Raw genomic sequence first — 26,390 nt, 5'->3', positions numbered from 1 at the left:
CTTCTGAGGATCCATTCCTTCGGAACAGAATTCCTTTGTTTATCCCACGCATTTTTGAATTCCATTACCGTTTTCACCCCCACCACCTCCCACGGGAGGGCATTCCAAGTATCCACCACTCTCTCCCTGAAAAAGTACTTTCTGACATTTTTCTTGAGTCTGCCCCCTTCAACCTCATTTCATGTCCTCTAGTTCTACTGCCTTCCCATCTCTGGAAAAGGTTCATTTGCGGATTAATACCTTTTCTTCTATACTTTCTACATTTAGTGTCTTTAAGGAGGAAAAGGCTTCTGCTGCTCGGTATGCTTTTTGACTTTAGCGTATCGCTTTGTCAACTGCCAAACCAATTTCTTCATCAGCCTAAAAACCTCCTGGGGCAGTCTAATATTCTTATTTTTAGATAAATATTTTTTCTGTTTATTGCAGAATCCCTTTTTTATATAATTTCTTGTGTGTTAATTACAAGCAACGCCAGTACTTATTGTATCTCATAGTACTGTCTGTGCTGGTCTGCTTGGAGTAGTGCTGTCTGTGCTGGTCTGCTCAGTGCTATCTGTGCTGGTCTGTTCAACAGAGCACCTCTATTTCAATTACTTCATCAGAAGCCAAACCTTCTTGCACTATTTTATTTGTGCCCCCTTGTTGTTGTCTACTGTTTTGATCCAGAATCACAGTAGACAACGTCAAGGGGACATGAATAAAATAGTGCAAGAAGGTTTGGATCCTGACAAAGTAATCGAAATGGAGGCACTCTGTTGAGCAGACCAGCACTGAGCAGACCAGCACAGACAGTACTACGAGATACGATAAGGACCGGCGTTGCCTGTAATTAACACACAAGAAATGATATTAAAAAAACAAAAAAGGGATTCTGCAATAAACAGAAAAAATATTTATCTAAAAATAAGAATATTAGACTGCCCCAGGAGGGTTTTGGGCTGATGAAGAAATCGGTTCGGCAGTTGACACAGCGATACGCTAAAGTCACAAAGCATACCGAACAGCAGAAGCCTTTTCCTCCTTAAAGACCTTAAACGTAGAAAGTATAGGAGAGAACCTTTCCTAATATATATTGATTAAGTTCTCATCCCAGTATTGATAGGATTAATACCTTTCAAATATTTGAACGTCTGTATCATATCACCCATGGCTAAGCTGCTGCCAAATGGGGAATTACACTAAGTTAAGGGGAATCTTTAGGAGGGATAGGGGGGTGAATTAAAGGGTGAACATTTGTTTGCAGGGACAGAAGAAGAGGAGTTGTTACAGTATGAAAGGAGCAGAGTGTAGAGATGGGCAATTCTGATTGATGCTGGAAGTTGGAAGATAGCACCAATCAGAAGGCAGGGACTAGTCTTTAGGGCAGGATTCAGGACAAGTAAATTTTTGTGTAGGTGTTCGGGTTTGTGAGACCATCAAAAATAGGCTCCTTACCTTTGAAAGACTGCATCTGTGGTTTTGTGTTAGTCTGCGCTGGTCCTGGTTTTTCCTGGAGTTGGGGCTCTGGTCTCAGTTTCAGTGGTCTCAGAACAGTCAGTGCTTGGGGAGGGGGTCAGTGCTGGGAGGTTGTAGGTAGTTTTGTGGGGGGTTCTGGTGTTTTTAGTGGAGTGTAGGATGACCTTCTCCTATCTGTACTGGTTGACTACAGCTGTGCGGTGGTACAGTGGTGTCCGTGGTGGTGTTAAGTTCTGCCAGGTTTTGTATGGAGTAATTGCACATGCATTGTAGTGAGGTGGAAAGGAAGTAAAAGGAGGAGGGGGTTGTCAGAGATTTTGATGATTGGGATTGAAGGGGATGTGCTAGTGTAGGGTGAGTTGGTGGGTGTCTGAGAGGTTGCATGGGTAGGTTGGCTTTGCTGTATTTTACTATCCAGCTTATAATCGAAAAAGAAAAACGGCTGTATTTCAACCCAAATCAAGAGATGGGCGTTTTTCTTGCAAAGGCGCCCAAATCGGTATAATTGAAAGCCGATTTTGGGCGTTTCCAACTGCACTCCATCGCGAAAATGAATAAAGTTGATGGGGGCGTGTCAGAGACGTGGTGGAGGCGGGACTGGGGTGTGGTTATCAGCTGAGGAGAAATGGGCGTCTTTAGCTGATAATCGAAAAAAAAAAAAAGGCGTTTTTACCGCGATTTTGGGTCACTTTTTTTGGACCCTTTTTTCTCACGAACAAGTCCCAAAAAAGTGCCCCAACTGCCCAGATGACCACTGGAGGGAATTGGGGATGACCTCCCCGGACTCCCCCAGTGGTCACTAACCCCCTCCCACCCCCAAAAAAACACTTTAAAAACTTTTTTTTCCAGCCTGTATGCCAGCCTCAAATGCCGTACCCACCTCCATGACAGCAGAATGTGTTCGATCCTGTCACAGCCTTTCCCTGGGTCAGATGTGGCTCTCGGGTGCAGTACAGGGTCACATCAGCATTGCATTATGGTGGGTGTAGGGTATTGGGCTCCGTGATTTCATTAGCTTGTGTTACAGTCTCACGATGTTGGTAGTTGGTAGGCTCTTCTCCCATGGTGCTTTTCCCCCTGCCTACTGGGTCAGAGTGTGCCCTGTTGTGTTTCCTGTTGTAGTCCATGCGGTAGTGGCCATTTTTGTAAGCCAGTTTTAGTTCCCTTTCCTGTGTTAGCCACGTTAGACAACTTAGTTCTTTCCTTGAATGTGGCTGAAAGAGGGCCTTGTACAGCATTCTGCCAGCTCTGACCTACTGCTAATCTCAGTACCAGGGAGACTCGTTGCCAGTGGGGCAAAACCTCTGATCTGCAGTTAACTGTGAGTAAATGCGGTTATTCCAATAAAGGACGTTTTCGGAGAGATTAGTCTTCAGGTGTCAACTGGTGTGCCAATGTTATACAGCAGTAACAAGTCCTAGAGGCCTGCGTGTATGCAGGTCCCTGGAGCACTTTTAGTGGGTACCGCAGTGCACTTCAGCCAGGTGGCCCCAGGCCCATCCCCCCCACCTGTAACACTTGTGCTGGTAAATGGGAGGCCTCCAAAACCCACTGTACCCACATGTAGGTGCCCCCTTCACCCCTAAGAGCTATGGTAGTGTACATTTGTGGGTAGTGGGTTTTGGGGGAGGGGGGTTGGGAGCTCAGCACCCATGGTAAGGGAGCTATGCATGTGGGAGCTTTTTCTGAAGTCCACCGCACTAACCTAGGGAGCCCAGTTGGTGTCCTGGCATATCAGGGGGGCCAGTGTACTACGAATCCTGACCCCTCCCATGACCAAAGGGCTTGGATTAGGACATTGTTGAGCTGGGCGTTTTTAGTTTCCATTATCGCTAAAAAAACAAACAAATGCCCAGCTCAAAAACGCCCATTTTTTTGAAAATACGGTTCGGCCCACCCCTTCACGGACCCGTTCTCTGAGATAAATGCCCATGGAGATAGACGTTTGCGTTCGATTATGCCCCTCCACGACTCCTAAGAGATGTGTCAAAGGTGGCAGGTTGGGGGGACGTGAGGGAAGAGGGTCTGGGAAGAGAATATCTAGGCTTATGATGCAATTTCAGGAGGCTCAGAGACCTGGTCTATTTTCTATTGGGTGTAGGAATGGAAAGGGTGGGATAGAAACATACTGGAATAGTGACAAGGGGAAATGATGGTGGATCCAGTGTTGGAAAGTCCAACTCCAGAAGGGCATACTCTGCTTCTCGGACTCGACAGACAGCGGCTCCTGAGACTGCTACTGGGGAGGAATCTATCAGCCTTTTGAAGGGTGAGTCTGAAGGGGAGAGGAAATTGGGACATTTGTTATGGGACCTGGAAGAGGCATCTACAATGGGGGGGGGGGGGGTAAGGAGAGGGCTGTGAGTACCACTAGACAACTGCAGAAAAGGTTGTGGGATAAGTGGTTTATAAAAAAAATGTATGCCACATTGTCAGGAGGTTTCATAGGGAAAAGAGGATTCACTAAAAAGTGGGAGGTAGCCTGCTTCTGGTTTTGGAATTGGAGTCTTCTGAGTTGTTAAAGTCTTCTTCTTCAGAGCTGGATATTGAAGTAGGTGGTTTGGCTATTGCAGATATGGGGTCAAATGCTTCTTCAGACCCGTCTAATTTGGGTGTTGGTCTGCAAAGTGTGGGGGTTGCTTATGTTTCACGTCAGGGGCTTTGTGTTATTGCTCTGTTGGATTGTCCTGTATTTCAGACATTGAGAAGGAAGATTTTGTTGGAGAAATATGTGGTCTTGTTTTCTTTACTGGCTAAGGATGTCAGCAGGGGGGAGGGTAAGAAGGGTGTGGAAAGTAAGGATAGGGGTTTTAAGAAAAAAATATTGTGCTCCTAAATCCATTTTTTATTGGATTTTTGCCTTCCATATATTATGTGGGGATTATGGGTGAGGCTAAACCTGCTTAATATCCATGATTGCTCTATTATTCTGACCTGATTTTGCAAGCTTACAGAACTTTAAGTTGTTGGATTGGCTCAATTACAATGTGCAATTTCAGTAGGCATTAATAAAAGATAAGTCTGATGTGTGGGGTTTTAGGGATGTCAACCTTTGGTTGGCAGAAATGATGCCAGCCTGGCATTGGGTTTCTAGAGGAGGTCTTCCTTCTATTATGCCTGGACAGGCTGGTGGATTGCCGGGGTCACCTGTTTGGTGGCCTGGGCAGGGTGCAAATTGTCTTATTTTGGGTAGTCAGATTACGAGTCCTATGATTCCTTCCAATTCTGCCCCTAGGATTCAGCCTCAAAGGAGCATTTGTTTTCACTATAATGCTGGGCGTTGTGATCACCCAGATTGTTTTCATCACTAATGCTCAGTTTGTGGTGCAGACCATCCTGCCTTCTGATGTTTTGTAGAAAAGATACAGGAAAGATACTGGACCTGCTTGGCGGGGGGGGGGGGGGGGGGGGGTGGGGAGGACAGGTGAGATATCCTACTCATTAAAGGAGGCAGGAGTGATGCTAGACTATGTGGGGAGAGGGACAGGAGAGGTGTGGGACCCAAGGGGGAAAGGAGTGAAAAGAAGAGAAGAGAAGAGATATCACTGCAAACCGTATAAAACAAACAAACAAGCAAACAAAATACAATGCAAATACACAATGTCGTAGCAGGGCTGAGGATTCATTGAATCTCTTGAAGGCCCTGACTACACACTATTGCTCATATGTGATTTTTCTTACAAGCAAACCATAAATACTTAGGTTGTAATGGTTTTTAAGGGTGATGATGTGGAGGAACTGAAAGAAATCTTGGTGAAACTGGAATATGTACTGAGCCAAACTGACAATTTAAAGAGTAGTAAATCACCAGGACCGGAAGCATACATCCAAGGGAACTCAAAGAACTCAAGCATGAATTGCTGATCTGATGTTAGTAATATGTAACTTCTCATTAAAATCATCCATAGTACTTGAAGACTGGAGGGTGGACATTGTGATGCTAATTTTTAAAAAGGGCTCCAGGGGTGATCTGGGAAATTATAGACCGGTAAGCCTGGCATCAATGCTTGGCAAAATAGTGGAAACTATTATAAAGAATAAAATTATGGAACATGTACACAAATCAGGTTTAATGGGACAGCGACAGCATGGGTTTAAAGGGAAGTATTGCCTCACCAATTTGCTTCATTTCTTTGAAGGCATGAATAAACATGTGGATAATGGTTAGCCAGTCAATGTAGCATATCTAGAGTTTCAGAAAACATTTGATAGTTCCTCATGAGAGACTCCTGAGACAATTAAAGAGTCATGGGATAGGAGGCAAGGTTCTGGTATAGATTAGGAATTAATTATTGGACAGAAAACAGAGGATAGGGTTAAATGGTCATTTTTCTTAATGGAGGAGGGTGAACAGTGGAGTGCCGCAGGGATCTGTACTGGGACCGGTGCAATTTAACATATTTATAAATTATATGGAAATTGGAATGACGAATGAGGTGATTAAATTTGCAGATGACACAAAACTATTCAAGGTTGTTAAAACACTTGAGGACTGTGAAATATTGCAGGAAAACCTTAGGAAATAGGAAGACTGGGCATCCAAATGGCAGATGAAATTTAATGTGGACAAATGCATGGTGATGCATACTGGAAAGAATAATAAGAATCGTATAGTAACCTGATGCTAGGGTCCACCTTGGGTGTCAGCACTCAAGAAAAAGATCTAGATGACGTTATATATAATATGCTGAAATCTTCTGCTCAGTGTGCTGTGGTGGCCAAAAAAGCAAACAGTATGTTAAGAATTATTAGGAAAGTGATGGTGAATAAGACCAAAAATACTATAATGCCTCTGTATTGCTCCATGGTGTGACCACATCTTGAGTATTGTGTTCAGTTCTGAGTGTCAAATCTCAAAAAAAAAAAAATATAGCGAAATTAGAAAAGGTTCAAAGAAGAGCAACCAAAATGATAAACGGGATGGAACTCCTCTCATATGAAGAAAGGCTAAAGAAGTTAGGGCAAGAGACAGATGAGGGGAGATATGATTAAGGTCTACAAAATTGTGAGTAGTGTAGAATGAGTAGAATTAAATTAATATTTCACTAATTCCAAAAGTACAAAGACTAGGGGACACTTGAGGAAGTTGCATGGAAATACTTTTAAAACAAATAGGAAGAACATTTTTTTTTCACTCAACAAATAGTTAAGCTCTGGAACTCTCTGCCAGAGGATGTTGTAACAGCGGTTAGCGTATCTGGGTTTAAAAAAAGGTTTGGACAAGTTCCTGGATTAAAAATCCATAGTCTGCTATTGAGACAGAATGAGGAAGCAACTGTTTGCCCTGGGATTTGTAGCATGAAATGTTGCCATGATTTGGGTTTCTGCTAGATACTTGTGACCTGGCTTGGCACTGTTGGAAACAGGATACTGGGCTAGATGGACCCTTGGTCTGACTCATGATGGCTACTCTTATGTACAATATAGGGGGATTTTTTTTACTACCTTTGATATAAATAGCATTGCAGTTCATTAATGAGCCCTAAGCGGTTTGCTTTATAACCAAGTAGTGCTTTAATTCTAATGTTTTTCTTTATTAATTAGTAATTTATGCAATGCTATATTACAGTTCTTGCATTAGACCTTAGATATTTCCTACATTGTCTTTCCAATGTATACTCTTCTTTTCCAGATTGTTGGTACTGTTGTTTAAAGTATACCACAGCATGAGAATAAATATAGTTCACTGACCAATTAACAGATCTAGTAACTTGCTCTGCCACTCAATGAATTATAATGTATTGTTCATAAATCAGTAACTGAGTGCTTAGGCTTGCACCTTATAATCAAGTCTGCAAGAACTGGCTGCAGTCCATTTTGCCCAAGTCTAAAATTTGCTACACTATTTTATTCCAGTAGCACATAAGAGAATATACAGCCATTAACACTTTTTCAGCAGACCTAGCAGCATAAAAAAGCCTTATTACTATTTTAAATAAATGTTTCTACCTGAATGATAAATTTATGTAGTACTTCAGTTATTAACCAACAATAAAACTCCACTGTGTTTTTCCTTCTATTTTTTGTATGTTGACTATATAGCATTCTTGAGATAGTATATTACAATCAATTTCTCTTAGCCCTTCTTTCCCATGTGCTATTTTCATTGATTGTCCGATGATTCCTCATTATATTTTGAATCTATAATATATATTGTTTTATGCTCATGCTGTAAATTGGAGGCCAATTATTTTAGCTCTTGGGTTTATAAATCTACAGAAAACAATAAAAACTGATAGCATTTGGGCAAAGTGTCCTTACGGTGTTTCAGTTCTGCAGACTAGATGATCTGTTTTGCTAAACTAGTTTTGATATGGCATTATTTTAGTCTTGATCTTTTGCATTGAAATTCATGAATCAATGTAACCTTGGCAAAAACAATTTATAAGAAGCTTATCCTGAAAATCATAGAAAAAATACATAAAATTTCCAATGCTTTGTATGTACAGTAAATCAATTTAAATGGTCAAAAATTCAGCAAGGGTAACCAAACAATCATACTTTCAACCCAGCTGTTATATATAATTACTTGCTCTACTATTCTTAAACTTCCAAAAGTCTTTTAAATTCAATTCCAGCCAACGTAATGATATCAGTAGAAAATTCAATTATTTATTGTTGCAATTCCAATTGACTTTTCAAGTTGTAAAACCACTTTTCATTGTATAAAGACATTTTAAAATCTTTCAATCATGATCCTTTATCCACATCATTTAACAATTCTTGATCGCATTTGCAGTACATGGACGCCGCCACCAACATGCAGTATGTTTCACAATTTTGCAATTTGCTGCCTCACGGTGTGGTCCACCAAAACTTACATTCAATGCTTGCATATATAGCATACAGTAAATAATTATTTATTTATATTATTGTAAATTTCATTCAGTGGTTTGCATTATGATAGCTTGCCCATATACTTCTTTAGCAGTCACTGAACTAAGCAACTAATCAATACTATTACCATCATTATCCTAATTAGTGCAAATGTTAGTAACTGTTTTGCAATGGTCCACTTTATACTCCATTTTTCTATTTATTTTTTTCCAATGTTCCCACGTCTTAACCATTTATTACAGTCATAATGAAAGGGAAGCCAATGTAGGTGAAGGTAAAGGGGGATGAGATGGTCAAACTTCCAAGCAAGACCAAGGAGCCTAGTGACCATATTTTGGAGAGTCTGTATGCACTTGGCTTGATAGGAAAGGATGCCAGCATATATTACATTGTAGTAATTCAGCCGAGATATCAGGAAAGCCTGGATAAGAGTATGGGAATGCCAAAAAACTGACAAAGTTGTGCAGGTAGTGCAGTCAGCAGAGAGACAGAAAACCAGCCAAAACTACTGCAGAGATTTGTTTGTGACAATTTAATTTGGAGTCAAGAATGATTCCCCAGGTAATGAAAGGATGAGACAGGTGCTACTGGTAGATTAAAAAGTCTTAAAAGCATCACAGGCTGCCCAGTTATCCAACAAGCTGCTGTCTTGTTGGAATTTAAAACTAATTTGTGCTTTTTTAAAAAACTATGAACACCCAGTAGCTCACATACCTTACCAAATGATACCATAAAAATATTGAACAGTAAGGTCAATAAAGCTGAGATCTGTGGCACTCCTCCCCCCATTTAATGTAAATTCCCCAGACACCTGCCTTCCATTTCTCACATGAAATGACCTATCAGAAAAATAAGACCACCTATTTTGTACATGGTAAGGGCTCATGTGGTAATCCTACACTAATCAGTTAGTGTGTAGTAATATAGACGCTGACACATCCAATCTCCACTGCCCCCAGACACGTTAACTCAACCAGAACATAAAAATTCATTTTTAGTACATATCAAAGTGAATGCCAATTTGGAACTTAGCACAGGACGCCTGAGTGCATCCCACACTAAGTCTTCACAAGCTGTGGTAAGTGCACTAGCAGCGCTTACTGCAGCTTAGTAAAAGGACCCCTTTATATTTTAGAACAGGCTTTGAGTTGGCAAACCCTGTTCTAAAATAGAGTGGAACTTGCACTTCTTAATTCTAATTTGAACATCCTTTCTAAAATGCTATTCCACATGTAGAGAAAAAGTAGCTACACGTCACACGTAATTACACTTCCTGAATAGCTACACCTCTTGAGGTAGCATCAGTTATTCTGTGTTAACTGCTGCAATAAAAGTTAAGGGACAGGAATTACCACCCTGCTAGTTGTTTGTCCCCATCCAAACCATACCCCAAAAAGCTAATTCCCACATTAGTTATTTAATGGAGGACTTACCATCCCTGAATAGTTAACACACTCTGGTAATCACCATGTTAAAGAGCTAACATAGGTGTTTGTTTGTTTTTTTTACTAAAGCTTAGCTCGAGTTATCTGCACCAGGGCCCATAGGAATAAAATGGGCCCTGCAGCAGATAACTTGAGCTAAGCTTTAGTAAAAGACCCCCATAGTTTAGTAATGGGTTCCAGTGGACATGCATTCTAATGCACTAATAAATACCTACTTTTTTGCTAGTTTCTGCAAATAATTATGAATTGAATGGGCAAAAGACAAAGAATTGACTTTTGGATGTCACACTTTATTTTTCTATTTTTCTTGACACTTCCAAAATTTATGTCTCAAATAGATAGGAAATGGAAGTCACAGGCAAATAATAAAAATTAAACATATATTAATATCAATTAGCCCACATTATAGATTAAAAAGAAGAATTAAATCAAAGAAACACAATCAAGGAATCCAAAGCAAAAATAATAATAATAAAAAAACCCTCCAGTTAATAAAATTTAATGCAAAAAAAAAAAAAAGAAGAAGCCCTCCAGATGATCCTCAATCCAATTACATTGGTTTACATCTTTTAGGTAAATCATCGTCTTGAATACGATCAAAGAAAATATACAGTATTTCTTGGCTCAATAGGTCACTAAGCATTAATGTGCCCTTATGTGGGTGCTTCCCACATTCTAAGGCCGTGTTTACTACAGAAGTAAAATGACTATTTCCTATTTTTAAAAATTAATGGTCATACACTAATCTTCTAAAAATCAAAAACCAATGGGGTGTGGAAATGCTAGTACACTAGAAAATAACTCCAAAAAATTCCACCTAACCAAAAATGACAAAATCCATGTACTGCAACAAATGATAACTATTACAAAAAAAGTCATGCTACTCCATGCAAGAAGGAAAAAGGCCTCAAAGAGCTCCAAGATACTATACAATCTAACGGAGCTAAAACAGATCTTTATGATCTTCCCTTCATCATTGGCCAAAAAACCTTAAAAAATGCATTAGACTTCCTGCTCCTTATGTTTGTAGAAGTTTTCTTAGAAATATATGCATTCTCCTTATTAATCTATCATATATGTAAAAATAATAGGAAGCACTTGATATAAGCACCAGCACTTATCTTTAAAGGTGGTACTCAACAGTGGACCGCATTGCCCGATCAAGTGTTCTGCTGTGCAATCTTCACCCTCCAGCCTGAGCCTGTGGGCGGAGCTTGTTGCCATATTGGCCAGAACAAAACAATTGCTATCACTGTTGAAAACAACAGCAAACTTTTACAGCCCTGGCACTGAGACCCTGAAGCAGCAGTGCGAAACGCTGGCCACCGTCAGCTCGAAGCTGGAGGGTGAAGACTGCACGGCAGAACACTTGATCGGGCAACGCGGACCACTGTTGAGTACCACCTTTAAAGATAAGTGCTGGTGCTTTTATCAAGTGCTTCCTATTATTTTTACATATATGATAGATTAATAAGGAAAACACATATATTTCTAAGAAAACTTCTACAAACATAAGGAGCAGGAAGTCTAATGCATTTTGAAGGTTTTTTGGCCAATGGTGAAGGGAAGATCATAAAGATCTGTTTTAGCTCCGTTAGATTGTATAATATCTTGGATCTCTTTGAGGTCTTTTTCCTTCTTGCATGGAGTAGCATGACTTTTTTGTAATAGTTATCATTTGTTGCAGTACATGGATTTTGTCATTTTTGGTTAGGTGGAATTTTTTGGAGTTATTTTCTCATACACTAATCTTGCCATTAGCATGTGGCCATTAAAAAAGATTAACACGTGATCCCTTTCCAACACCTATTTTTTAGGCATTAAGAGCTCATGTGCTAATCCTGCACTAATCACAGAGTGCGGCAAAGTGGCATGTAATTAACCAGAAATGCCCACTCTCTGCCCCCCAGATATGTCCCTGTGAAAAATTACTTTTTTAGCATGTGGTTTGTATGCGCAGATTGGACTTTTTCTGCAGGATGCCTCACCTTGTCCCACAGTAAGCCCTTTTAAGCTCTGGTAAACAGCTTAATAAAAGGAGTCCTAAACATTTACATTGGTACTTCAAGAAAAATAAATTTAGAAAGAAACACCCATGTCCAATATCTTGTGCATAGGTTAACAGCACACTGTGATAATTCCTGTGTTAAAGAGCTAATGTAGCTTGGTAAATACGTCCTACTGTGTTGATATTGAACCATGTTCCAGTGGACCTGCATTCCTAATCACTAAAAAACTGTTTTAAAGATAGCATTAAGAATGTACTTTATCGTTAGTTTTTACAAATAAGTCAATCATTGAATGGGCAAAGACAATGAATGGCCCTTTGGCTGGCTCATTTTCATTACAATATATTTATGCTTGTACTACCATTGCTAAAGTTGTACTAAGGGCCTCTTTTACAAAGCTATGCTAGTGATTCCGGCACATCAAATGAGAGGACGACCATTGAATTCCTATGGGCTTCTTTGCCATGCGAGAATCACTAGCATGGATTTGTAAAAGAGGCTCTAATTTTGTACATAAAGGGAAGAGTTCATGTTTCTTTTATTAAGAGAAATCTATTCTATGTAAACCAAAATGAAGATACTCATTATATTATAGATCAAAAAGGAAAATTTTATAGTACTTTCTGGATTTCGCATTTTACTCAAGAAATCTGGCAAAATGGACATGTGTTCTAATAACTGTTCTATTAAAAATGAATTCTAGACAATAACATGAGTTTAAAAAATAAAGGGAGTACAGCTGTTTGAGGTGATACCTGACCATACCCTTACCATCAGGGGTTACATAAAGGACCTTACACTGCGACCTGGGTGCTGTAGAGGAGTCAGTCGAACAGATGTCATCAATTGTGCAATTCCCCTGAGAGGATAAAGCTCGCTTTGTCTGTGGAGAGATTGAGAGTACAGTAGTTTGAGGCAATACTGTGCCCTTGCCATCAGAGGTCACCCCCTGAACTTGTGACAATGAATGGACCCACTGGCATTTCAGGAATTGTTCCTGTTCCCAGAATTGTGGTGATGCCTTTGTGGACATATTCCTTTTTTGATCAGTTCCTGCTTCAGATGTTACTTTATTGGATTTGTGGAAAACTGCTTCTAGGATTGAAAGATCATTGCAAACTGTAGTCTTCTCTGTGTACTTTTACTGCTGAGTCTTGTGACAAGGCAAGCCCCAGAGATTCCCCAGTGAAGCAGTTGAGCCCAGAACTACGGGTCCTAGAAGTCCTTGCAAGAATGAGAGAAGAGAGTAGTCCTAAAAAGATGGAATGGATTCCTAGCCCCAGCAGGGGGAGCAATGGCTCGAGGCAGGGTGAGCCTGTTACTCCCTTCCCCACTAGAGGGAGCGGGAAGGATGAAGCGTAGTTTCCCTGGCTTTGCCATCAGTATATAATTCCCCCCAGATGTGAGAAGGGCAGAGCAGATTTCCCGGAGGCTCTTAATCACCAGGAGAGAGGGGAGACGAATGGAGAGAGAGATTCCATGGCATTGGAGCCGACTCTGTGGGTGCTGTGGGTGCTTGAGCACCCCCAATATTGAGAAAATTCCTTGTATATGTCCAGGGAGGGGTTATTTTCATTGGGCTTAGCACCCCCAATAATTTTGAAAAGTTGGCTCCTATGTTCCGTGGAGTATGTGGAGGAAGGAAGTAGCCCGCCACTAGAGCTGCCCAAGGGAGAGGAGCCAGCTACCATGGAGTGGGAGAATTCAAAAGTTACCCTACCCAGCACTTGAAGGCAGTGGAGGAGGCCACACCGGGTGTGGTGCTGAGAGGTGGGAGAAACTGTCAACCCTGCTGCTTACAGGGTTCCCTCTGTGCTGTGAAAAGGCAGGTGATTTGTGGTATTGGTTTGATGTGCAAAGACTGTCCACGAAGATTTGTTCTGAACTGTTGTGCTATATTGAAATTGTGCTGAACTCTTACTAAACCCTTCTGAAGGAGGGGGGAGGGAAAGCTAATGCCCTAATAGAAGACCTGAGCATTTGCTGAGGGATTTGGGGACCTGGAGTATACCTTTTTTTTTCCTTTTGAAGATTATCTTACGAGGACTGTACCTTTTTCTTTTGAGGACTATATTGAACCTGCCATGAGTGGGAAAGCGTGGGGTACAAATGTAACAAAAAAAAAAAGAGGGCTGTACCTTTTGTTTTGAAGAATATATTATGATTTTTGGTATGAAATTGCCTTGATAATAACATACTTTGGCCCTGAGTCCCAGTATCAGCAACATTCTGTCCTGGAACCCTGGGAGCCCTGGAGGCTTGCTGGCTCCACCCAAGAGGAGGAAACGGACCCCCCTTTACAGTCTGCAGAAAAATTCCAGAATTTAGATTAGAGGATTGCTGATTTGACTGTTAGGATTTCTGATGTTGAGGCTCAGGTTAAAACCATGCACACTATGGGGGTTTCCAATATTAAGGCTAGTTTGATATGCAGTTAGCATACAAATTAGTGCACATTAGTGGGGGGATTCTATAATGGGATGCCTGCATTCAGGCACTTAGCTGCCATTTAGTTGTAAACTATTCTATAAAGGAAAGTTGGCATGCAAATTACTTTACTTTACAGAATAGTAGCATAACTGAATAAACTATATACGTACATATGTGTATAGATATGAACATTTGTATGAGCCATATTTGAGACTACCTCTACTTCAGGAAGCAGGTGAAAGTCTGGCTTTTATCTCATGCCTTTTCAATACATAGGGTGACTGACTATGCACTCATTCTACTCCTGGACTAACTTGCTGCACACACTGAGGCCTATATTAAGAGTGATTTAAGTGGGCTGGAGAGGATTGGCCCACTTAAATCGCCTGTCCTCACCTAACCACTGACATTCAGTGGCACTAAACCACACAGTGCTGCTGAATATCGCCTCTGACCCGCCCCCCAAAAAAGTGGGCCCGTTAGGGGCGGGCCAGGGGACATGTGAGGCAGAAGCCTGGGCTTATGTGGGTTCCAGCAATATTCAGCTCACACAATAAGTACATGCCCCTCCCATGCTAAACCCATGAGAATTCCCCAGGACTTAGGTGTTTTGAGACTACTTACACATAAAAGTGACAATATTCTGTACACTTACACACTCAAGTGGCATGTAAAAATAGACACCCAGTTATAGAATTAGGGGGTAACTGCTTATCACATTCTAGTAACAGAGCCCTATGACTTCACAATATACAGATTCTTTCAAACTTTCAAGGACTGAGCAACATAATACTAAGTACCCTTCCAAACTTGGCCTGGATCAAAAGTAGAGAGTTTAAGCTTGAATCAAATGAAAGATTTTCATTTGAAAGTGTACAACACTAACCTCTTATGCACTGAGCCCTCCTTAGGTTACAGCAGTGCCACCAATTAAGAGAAAAGTTGTAGCCACTTAAAACAAATGAAATCATTAAAATTTCAATTTATTACTCTGACTTTTATTTCCTTCCTGAGGTTTTCAGCTTTTATTCCTAAAATCAAAAGAAGCACAAGATTCAGACAAATTGATATTTTAAACCTAACTAGTGCTGGTTTTCTTAAGCATGTTATTGGAAAATACAGGAGTCCTTTTACTAAGGTGCTCTGAAAAATGGGCTCTGAAAGTGTAGGCACATGTTATGGATGTGTGCAAATCCATTTTCCAGCGCACCTGTAAAAGGCCTTTTTTAAATTTTTGCCAGCCATTGACGTGGAGGGGCATAATCAAAAGGAGCGCCAAAGTTTTCCTGAGGACGTCCTCGCAGGACGTCCCGGCGAAGGGGCGGGAAAACCTGCATTATCGAAACAAGATGGGCGGCCATCTTTCATTTCGATAATATGGTCAGGGACGCCCAAACGCGAAATTTAGGTCGACCTTAGAGATGGTCGTCTTCAGAGATGGTCGTCCCCGATTTTCAGTCATAATGGAAAGTGAGGACGACCATCTCAGAAACGACCAAATCCAAGCCATTTGGTCGTGTGAGGAGCCAGCATTCATAGTGCATTGGTCCCCCTCACATGCCAGGACACCAACCGGGCACCCTAGGGGGCACTGCAGTGGACTTCAGAAATTGCTCCTAGGTGCATAGCTCCCTTACCTTGTGTGCTGAGCCCCCCAACCCCCCCACTCCCCACAACTGTACACCACTACCATAGCCCTAAGGGGTGAAGGGGGCACCTACATGTGGGTACAGTGGGTTTCTGGTGGGTTTTGAAGAGCTCATATTTACCACGACAAGTGTAACAGGTAGGGGGGGATGGGCCTGGGTCCGCCTGCCTGAAGTGCACTGCACCCACTAAAACTGCTCCAGGGACCTGCATACTACTGATATAGAGCTGGGTATGACATTTGAGGCTGGCAAAAAAAATTTAATTTTTTTTTGAGGTTGGGAGGGGGTTAGTGAATACTGGGGGGGGGGGGTAAGGGGAGGTCATCCCCTATTCCCTCCCGTGGTCATCTGGTCAGTTCAGGCACCTTTTTGAGGCTTGGTCATAACAAAAAAATGGATCAAGTAAAGTTGGCCAAGTACTCGTCAGGGACGCCCTTCTTTTTTCCACTATCTGTCGAGGATGCCCATGTTTTAGGCACGTGTAGCGGAAGCACATCAAAAATTAAATTATCGCATGGGCCATGCGGTAGCTAGGCGGTAAGTCTGAATTGATGCACATTGGGTGCGCAAAGGCGCCTACGAGGTTTAGTGAAAGGGTGCCATGATGCAGTGATTTTCTTCCTCAAACAAATAAAAGTGGCTTGAGTCTGTGAAATTCAGAGGTTTTTGTAAAATCAGAAGCATGTATATTCAAAACGAACTGCAAATCAACCAGTTCCCTGCAAATCTCAGATATGTTAACATAGTATTTAATAAGTTTTGGGCATGTTTGTTTGTGGATCCCCTGTTTTGCTCTTAAGAAATCTCACTGTTCATTAGTCACTAGGGCCACTAATTTCCATCTGGAGTTTTTCCTCACTCCTCTTCCCAGCATATGTAGCCAGAAAATGTATTTCTAGAAAACACAGCCCCTTTTACACCGTAGCTGAAGGAAAGGGTTCAGAGTGCTTCTTGCAGCCTAACACAGACAGGAATTTTTCTTTATTAAACAATTTTGCTAGTCTTGTTGCACAAAGATCAGTTTGTTTAGAGATCACTAATCTTGGGCCCAAAGTGTGCAGCAGTTTCCAAAATGGAGGAGGGAAGAAAAGTTGTTGTAATAATTTTGATTAAAGTAAGGGAAGGGATCCTCAGGAGCTTAGCCTAGAATGGGTGGCAGAGCTGGTGGTTGGGAGGCGGGACTAGTGCTGGGCAGACTTATACGGTCTGTGCCGAGGCTGGTGGTTGGGCGGCGGGGATAGTGCTGGGCAGACTTATACGGTCTGTACCAGAGCTGGTGGTGGGAGGCGGGACTGGTAGTTGGGAGGTGGGGATAGTGCTGGGCAGACTTATACGGTCTGTACCAGAGCTGGTGGTGGGAGGCGGGACTGGTAGTTGGGAGGCGGGGATAGTGCTGGCCAGACTTATACGGTCTGTGCCCTGAAGAGGACAGTACAAATAAAAGAGTAGCACATGAATTTATCTTCTTGGGCAGACTGGATGGACCGTCCAGGTCTTTTCTGCCGTCATCTACTATGTTACTATGTTACTATAGTAACATAGTAGATGACGGCAGAAAAAGACCTGCATGGTCCATCTAGTCTGTCCAACAAGATAAATTCATATGTGTATACCTTACCTTGATTTGTACCTGCCTTATTCAGGGCACAGACCGTACAAGTCTGCGCAGCAGTACTTCCCGCCTCCCAACCACCAGTCCCGCCTCCCATCACCGGCTCTGGCACAGACCGTATCAGTCTGCCCTCCACTATCCTCGCCTCCCAACCACCAACCCCTCTTCCCCCCACCTGCTCCGCCACCCAATTTCGGCTAAGCTTCTGAGGATCCATTCCTTCTGCACAGGATTCCTTTATGCATATCCCACGCATGTTTGAATTCCGTTACCGTTTTCATCTTCACCACCTCCCGCGGGAGGGCATTCCAAGCATCCACCACCCTCTCTGTGAAAAAATACTTCCTGACATCTTTCCTGAGTCTGCCCCCCTTCAATCTCATTTCATGTCCTCTCGTTCTACCGCCTTCCCATCTCCGGAAAAGATTTGTTTGCGGATTAATACCTTTCAAATATTTGAACGTCTGCATCATATCACCCCTGTTCCTCCCTCCAGGGTTAAATAGTTAGGATATGCATAACATGTAAATAAGTCACTTACAATTTATATCTGCTTTGTTTTATTGCTTTCTCTCCACATAAATATTATTATGATGATTGTGATCATTTTTTATGTGTTTCCCAAGTGACATCAACTAGAAATGGAATAGATTGATACAGTAGACCTGTTCCAACTGCTGAAATCATCCTGAACTCAGAGCATCAAGACATATTTAGATTTAGGCAGCTAAACATATTCCAAAGGACACTGTGGTGGCATCAGTGCGCAGGTTTGCTGTATGCTAAGTCCCCCTTTTATCACAGTGGGTAAAATAATTGTTTTTATTAAATTTGTGCTTCCCAATTACCACCAGATAAACTCTCAGCATTAAAAAAACAACAAAAAAAATTCTGACATGCCAGAAATGGCACCCAATGGGGGCAGGTACTATTTCTGGCCTCCTGTAGTAGCAGGAGGGCTAAGCACAGTGGGCTTGCTGCACTTTTGTAAAAGGGCCCCTAATTAAGCTAAAAGTAAAAAAGGCTGTTCAAACTTTATCTGTTGTGCTAACTGGGTACCAGTCTAAATATTGTCCAGTGCCAGGTGATTTTACCTACTGATATATTCAATGCCAGAGGCCGGACGTGGACTGGTATTCAATATCCAGTCTTAATTCAGCCCGTCACTGTTAGTGTCCTAAAAACTGCTGACTGCCATGGCCTAAATATTGGGCTTAAGTTGCCTAGTGGCCTAAGCATTCTTTTTCTTAATAATTCATCCCTTTATCATTCCATTTCTAACAGGACAAGTGACTAAGAGGGGCATTTTCGAAAGAAATGTCCAAGTTGCGATTTGGACGTCTTTGCAAAATGGCGAAATCCAGGGGCGGAAAAGCCCATATTTTCAAAAAAAGATGGACGTCCATCTTTCATTTCGAAAATACCATCAGAGACGTCCAAATCCTTAAATTTGAACGTCCTTGGACCTGGACATTTCTGACTTTCGGTGATTTTTAAAAACAAAGATGTCCATGTCAAAAACGTCCAAATGCAAGTCATTTGGACATGGGAGGAGCTAGAATTTGTAGTGCACTGGTCCCACTGACATGCCAGGACACCAACCGGGCACCCTAGGAGCACTGCAGTGGAATTCATAAATTGCTCCCAGGAACATAGCTCCCTTACCTTGTGTGCTGAGCCCCCCCAAAACCTACTGCGCCCAACTGTATACCACTGCCATAGCCCTTACGGGTGAAGGGGGGTACCTATATATGGGTACAATGGGTTTGTGGTGGGTTTTGGAGAGCTTGCTGTTTCCTCCACAGGTAGTGGGGTATGGGCCTAGGTCCACCTGTCTGAAGTGCACTGCAGTACCCACTAAAACTGCTCCTGGGACCTGCATGCGCTGTCATAGACCTGAGTATGACATCTGAGGCTGGCACAAAATATTTTTAAAAATGTTTTTTGAGGGTAGGAGGGGGTTAGTGACCACTGGGGGAGTAACAGGAGGTTATCCCTGATTCCCTCCGGTGGCCATCTGGTCATTTTGGGCAACTTTTTGTGCCTTATTCGTAATAAAAACACTTCCGGGTGAAAATGTCCAAGCGTTCGTCAGGGACGTCCTTGTTTTTTTTTATTATGGGTCAAAGACATCCAAGTGTTAGGCACGCCCAAGTCCTGCCTTCACTACGCTTCCGACATGCCCCGTTGAAATTTGGACGTCCATCTTCCGTTTTATGTTGAAAGATGGACGTCCTTCTCTTTCGAAAATGAGCCTGACAGTCTTAATCTCTAGATCAGGAAATGGATTCTATCAATACATTTTTCATCTGTTTTTTTCTTTCACCTTTTCAGTTTTCTGATGCATTAATCTCGGAACCCACAATGTCAAAAGGTAAGTTTCAGGGACTATTATCAATTTCAAGGCCATAAATTAAGGATTCTTCTTATTTTTCAAACACAACACTCATCCACGAGGAGAAGTAGTTAGGAAATAAACGAAGTAAGGGAGACAAGTTTGGAGTGCTAATAAAAAAAAATAATAATCCACAGACTTAAGTGAAGCTGCTATTAGTAGCCAAGATGATTCATTCTTGCATGAGGCAGGAGAAAATATATTTATCCACCATGTGATCTGTATATAGAAGTCTCAAGGGAATTTGGCAGAAACAAATTCTAAGTCACCGGGTAGAACTGTGAATGCATGTGATGTTTAAAGAATACCCTTCCTGCTGTAATACTCTCGTGTATCAACTAGTGAATAAATTACAAAATATATATTTTTTATGAATCTGAGAAAGAATTCTGAAATACAATCAATTCCCAGTATTTGCTCATTCACATAGCTCTTGAATTTGCTAAACTGAAGCCCATAGGTAATATGGAGTAATGTCTTATTACATAGCTTGAATTGAATGGCACAATTTTACAAATTTCTCAAGGGCTTCTAAGTTTCTTCATTTTTGATGTTTGCAGTTTCCACATTTTTAATGCTGTTCTTAATAGCATTTATAAGATTTTGAACTGTTTAGAGTTCTCTCCCTTTAATGATTAAGATATTTCCCTCTTGACATAAATTCCTTTAAACAGGCACTTTCTAAGATTAGAAAAAATCACATTACTAGATCCCCATAATCATTTATGTTCACTGTTTTTAACTCAAGACACATTTAATACTTCACCTAAAGAGACTAATTAGTGGGTTAGAGACTGTTAGGTTGACTACTGAAAGCATAATAATTAGATTGCAATTCATTAATCAAAATCAATTTGATAACACAATTATTCATGAAACATTTTAGATTTAACAAAGTAGAACACACATGAATGTATTTATTTTAAATGTTTACTTATGCCATTCAAACTTTAAAGGTTTGAATAGCTCTGCTTTTGGGACAAACATCATAATTTACATTATGCAGTATTTTTAATTTCCTACAATTTTAAATATTTTTTGTCATAAATTTAAAAAGCATATTATGGGGGCTCATTTTAAAACGTCTAAAAATGTGCCATAGTTTAAGCTTCCTCAGCCCCTCAAGGAACTGCAAACTTAGCTTTCCTTCCCTACCCTGTCCCTTAATCACTGGTTTGCCCTGCTGCCTGCCGGGCACCTTGCCTGAGAAGAAAATGAAGCCATGCATGGAGTCGTCATAGCTCTATGTGCACCGCCTGATGCTGTTTTCCCTCTCCACCACCCAGTGGTGTGCTGGAGCCTGCTCGCAACAGCTCGCAAGAGCCGGTTGTAAAATTTTTTAACATCTTGCGAGCCGGTTGTTCTGCAGGGCGAGCCGGCTCCAGTAAATGAGGTAAGCATGGCAGGAGGGCACCACAAGCCATGCTTACCCCGCTTACCTCACCTCCCAACATTGCCCTCATTTGCCTGCACTGCCCTGGAGGGGGGGGGGTTAAATCTTTTTTATTACCTCCGCCCGGCCGCGTCATTGAAAACTCTGCCCTTCTCTAGCCTTCCCTTCATGAGTTTGTTCCCTCAGAGTCCCGCCTTCTGATGTCATTTCCTCTTTCCGCAAGGGTGGGACTCTGAGGGAACAAACTTGAAGGGAAGGCTAGAGATGGGCAGGGCTTTCAATAACAAGGCCGCTTCGAAGGAGGTAATCAGGGAAGCGAGGAGAATTGCTGGGTGTGGGTGGCTGGAGGGGGGCACGGGAGAGAAGAGAATCACTGGGTATGGGTGGCTGGAGGGGGCAGGGGAGAGAAGAGAATCAATGGGTATGGATGGATAGAAGGGTCAGAGGAGAGAAGAGAATTGCTGATATGGATGGATGGAGGGAGGGCAGGGGAGAGTTGCTGGATATGGGTGGATGGAGGGGAGGGCAGGGGAGAGGAGAGTTGCTGGACATGGGTGGATAGATGGGAGGGCAGGGGAGAGGAGGGTTGCTGGACATGGGTGGAGGGACGGGAGGGCAGGGGAGAGGAGAATTGTTGGACATGGGTAGATGGAGGGGAGGGCAGGGGGGAGAGGAGGGTTGTTGGACATGGGTAGATGGAGGGGAGGGCAGGGGAGAGGAGGTTGCTAGACATGAGTGGATGGAGGGGAGGGCAGGGGAGAGGAGGGTTGCTGGACATGAGTGGATGGAGGAGAGGGCAGGGGAGAGGAGGGTTGCTGGACATGGGTGGATGGAGGGGAGGGCAGGGGAGAAGAGGGTTGCTGGACATGGATGGAGGAGAGGGAAGGGAGAGAGAAGAAATGCTGGACATGGATGGAGGGGAGGTAAGAGTGAGGAAGGAGATGAGATGAGGGAAAAGGAAGAGAGGAGAAAAACTGCACATGATTGTAGAAAATTGGCAGAAGCTGGATCCACTGGACAGTCAAGTCTGCGGAGGACCCAGCTTTTACGTAGGGCAAGAAATGAAGAAGAAAGGCGGAAAGTAAAGAAATAAATGGAAAGGAAGCCTGGAAACAGAGTTAAGAGGACAGAAAGCAGCAGAATCGGATACTGGGCCAGCATGATCAGAAAAACAAAGTCACCAGACAACAAAGGTAGAAAAAAATCATTTTATTTTCATTATAGCGTTTGGAATATGTCCAATTTGAGAATCAGGTGCTCAACATTAAAAGTTTATATTTATTTACTTATTTAAGGCATTTTATCCCACATTAAACATGAATTAGATTGGAACCTGGGATCATTAATTTTTTTTCCTGTTGCTAAACATTTACCAGCACACCGCTGCCTCCACCCTTCGTGAAACATGATGTTACACCATGGCACAGTAAGAGAGAACATTGACAACACATCATATACCTTAGATCAATCAATGAAAATCTCGGGCAACACCACTGACCAGCATTTATCATTTGAAGCTCAGGTCTCAAAGGTAGTCTCGAGGATCTTCCATACACTATGGAAGTTGAAAAGGTTGTGTCTTTTTTTTCCCCAAGCTCCACACTTTGTACTATCACCCAATCTCTGGTACTATCCAAATTTGATTATTGTAGTGCCATATATGCGGGTATTAAAATCTCACTCTTTAAAAAATTACAAACAGCACAAAATACTGCTGTCTGCCTTGCATGCAGTACTCCTCGCTTTGAAAAGACTTCACCTCTCGTGTTAAAACTTCACTGGCTTCCCCTAAACACCAAGATCACCTTTAAAATATATGTGACTGTTTACCAAATCATATATGGTCCATCACTCTCCTACATTCAACAACTAATTGATTTATCTTCGTGTAATACAGGAAAAACATCTAGAGAATACCTCAGACTCCATTATCCAAACTGCAAAGGTCTTTCTTATGAATCAGTCCTTGTTGCAGGCTTCACATATCAAAGTACCAAACTGTAGAATTCTCAACGCAAGCACTAAGGAACTTAGAAGATTACCTGAGATTCTATAAATTACTAAAGGCTTTTCTATTAAGTACATATCTTAGCAAAATACAATAAACTAATGTTGCCGTCTCTCTTATATATTTCAACATAACCAATACTCTAGTCCAGCTTCATGACACACAATTATTCCTAATATGTTAAAAAATGTTATAAATAATTTCTGACTGTATTATATTTTTGATGATTTTTCTTGAATGTAAGCCACATTGAACCTGAGCGTGTTTAGGATAATAATAATAATAATAATAATAAAATCCTCATCCCTTCCAGACTGAGGAGAAAGTTATCAACATGGGCTACTATTAAGCTGAGTTATTTTACCACAGGCTCCCATTTTATGCAATGTCTCCTTGTGCTAAATTAATCTGACTTGTGGTAAAATAACCCGACTTAACAGTAACCCATGTTGATAATCTCTCCCTGAGTTAATAGCCTCAACTACAGACATATTATTTAGAATGCAAAACCCCTCGCCAATTCATCAAACTATAGCCCCAGAAGAATAAAAGTTTTGACAAGAAATAGTTTTTAACATATTTTTGCACTAGCTCCTGTCTACCCATGCCACTGGCCATCACTTCACACACCAGGCCTCTCTAAAGAAAACCTTGAATCCAATAACAACTGAAGCATCAGTAAATAATTCTAGGTAAACCTTTAATACTACAGGGGCTTGACATATTCACACTCCATTAAAATCCCACAAGAACATTCTCCAGATCTCACTTCAAAATTACAAGCAAAAACACCAGGCACTAGGAATGTGTGACCATAAGCCAAAGCTTCTTACTGCAAAGGAACAGTTATGTGGCTTAAATTACTACAGCAATGCCAGCTGGGGTTTAGGACTGCAGCTGTGAGCATTCAAAGAATCACCAACCTTGCCAACACCTGCCCCTTACTGTGCCCCCACAAACTAGACAATAACTGCCCCAAATATACACCTGACACTTTCTTTGCCTCAAAATGTAAACACTCAGCCCGCTATTGCAACAGTGCTCCCTAATGTTACTGGAGTTATCACTGATCAAAACTTGAAACCAGAAAATTAAAAGTGGATGGTAGCTGTCCAGAACCACAGTAAGGCAAGTGGATAACAGAGAAGGAAGGTAACATGTGTCTCTGACAAACACACCTCTGATTCTTCACTCTCCTCCACAGCTCACCACCTGGTAAAAAAAAATAAAAATGCCATTCTGCATCTTTCCTTTCCCATTCAAATCCTCCCTCCAATCCAACTCATCCCACTCCCAACAATCCTTCTACCCCAGATCTGTTTTTTTTTTTTTTTGCCGAGTTAGGAGGATGGGCTCAGCCAAGTTATTGAGCCCTTCCCCAATGACATGGGATAATGGGTTATTGGTATGCTTTTTTTATATATGGATAAGATCCAGAAAAATCTAAAAGTAAAATCTATAAATTAGGAAAAATCAAACTGTATTATCATAGATCTCATGTTAGCAACTGTGTAGAGTATTTTATGTTACTTGTGAACTAATAAGTTTTATGACAAATTACTTGCAAAGTTGAACCTGTGTTTTGAACGAACATTTGTTCTTACCTCTGGCATTAAAATAATTTCAAATAAATAAATCTTTGAAGCTTGGCTCTTAATTGGTTTCCCTTGAGCATGCAGTTTTGTTACTTATATGTGCAAATGCTGGCATTAACAAGGCAAGTCTATAAATAAATGCCAACAAGTGGGCATCAAATAACTGTGGGCCCCTTTTACCAAGCTGCGGTAAAATGGGGCTGGCGCTGGCATCAGCATGTGTTTTACATGCACGCTGATGCTCCCTTTTACCGCAGCTGGTAAAAGGGAAATCTCATCTTCCTGCAAGAAATGGCTGGGCGGCAAGTAAAGCACTTGCTCCACTGCCATTTTGGGGGGAGCCCGATTACCGCCGGGTACACTATGACACTACAAAAATAAATAAATTTTTGTAGTGCCGGAAATGACGGCATGCTATGGGTAGGAAGTACCACTGGTCTGCTGGGGTAGCCCGGCAGTACTTCCTGTACAGTGAACAGTAATCCCATGTTGGGTTTACTACCACTTAGTAAAAGGAGCCCTGTGTATATTGCAGAATACTAGCACATATGTGGGTAATAAATACCACTAATTAGCACTGGTCTGCAAATATAATAGCCTCTATTCTGTAACATACATGAGCATTACCATTTATGCAAGGGGGGGGGGCGTACATGTGGGTGGAGCATGTACAGGCAAAAGGCAGGTTTACCAGATTTTATGTAGCTTATAGAATACCGTAAGTTACACAATAATGTGGTGTCACATAGTTGCAAACACGTACGCCTGCTATTGACACGGCATACGTGTTTGCAATCGCATAGTGTCATTCTTTAGGCCATATTCTTTAACAGCATTTACCCATAGACATGGCTTTCTAGAGTACTGTTTCACACTTTCATTTCTGGTGCACATTTCCTGATGCCCCATTGGGTTACCTTTCCAGACTTTCATCTTTAGACTCGCAGGTTGCAAAATCCATGCTTAAATGTGTAAGTGCTGATATTTATATATACAAAGCCCTGAGTGATGCCACTCCTTTTTTGAACATCTATTTCTCCAACTGGGTTAGTTCTACACATACCATGACAGGAATGAGCATCACTCCTAACCCAGGGTATGTGGAGTATGATCTCAGTCTCTCAAATTTACTGCTATCACTTTCTGTTGCATGTGCCAATAAATACACATATTTTGTGACCTTCTTTTCCATTCACCAAAGAAGAGTACTTTGCAAACTTGCAAAAGGCCACTCTGTATGAAAGACAGCACAAATTTGATTTTTGGTGCATTTCATTAGTTACATGTGTTATGAGCTATTATTTTGTATACAAAGTGGACTTTTCAAAGTCTCTTCATACTTTAATGTATGTGGTCCCAAACACGGTTTCAAAACAAACAGGAATACACAGAATATGAAAAAAAGAAGTCACCAGTGTCCAATGGAGTCTAGTCTCCTGACGTTGCTGAAGTAAACTTGAATTGATTATTAGTGTGTATGATTGTCTCTTTCTCCTTGTTTGAATTCCTATTTATTTTATGGAGCTCTTTTCCTTCCCTTTTTTAAAAAATTGTAAACCACT

The sequence above is a fragment of the Microcaecilia unicolor genome, chromosome 7 (assembly GCF_901765095.1).
Source record: "Microcaecilia unicolor chromosome 7, aMicUni1.1, whole genome shotgun sequence".
Classification (NCBI taxonomy): domain Eukaryota; kingdom Metazoa; phylum Chordata; class Amphibia; order Gymnophiona; family Siphonopidae; genus Microcaecilia; species Microcaecilia unicolor.
The sequence above is the reverse complement of the archived record's forward strand: the minus strand, read 5'-3'. Positions refer to the sequence as shown.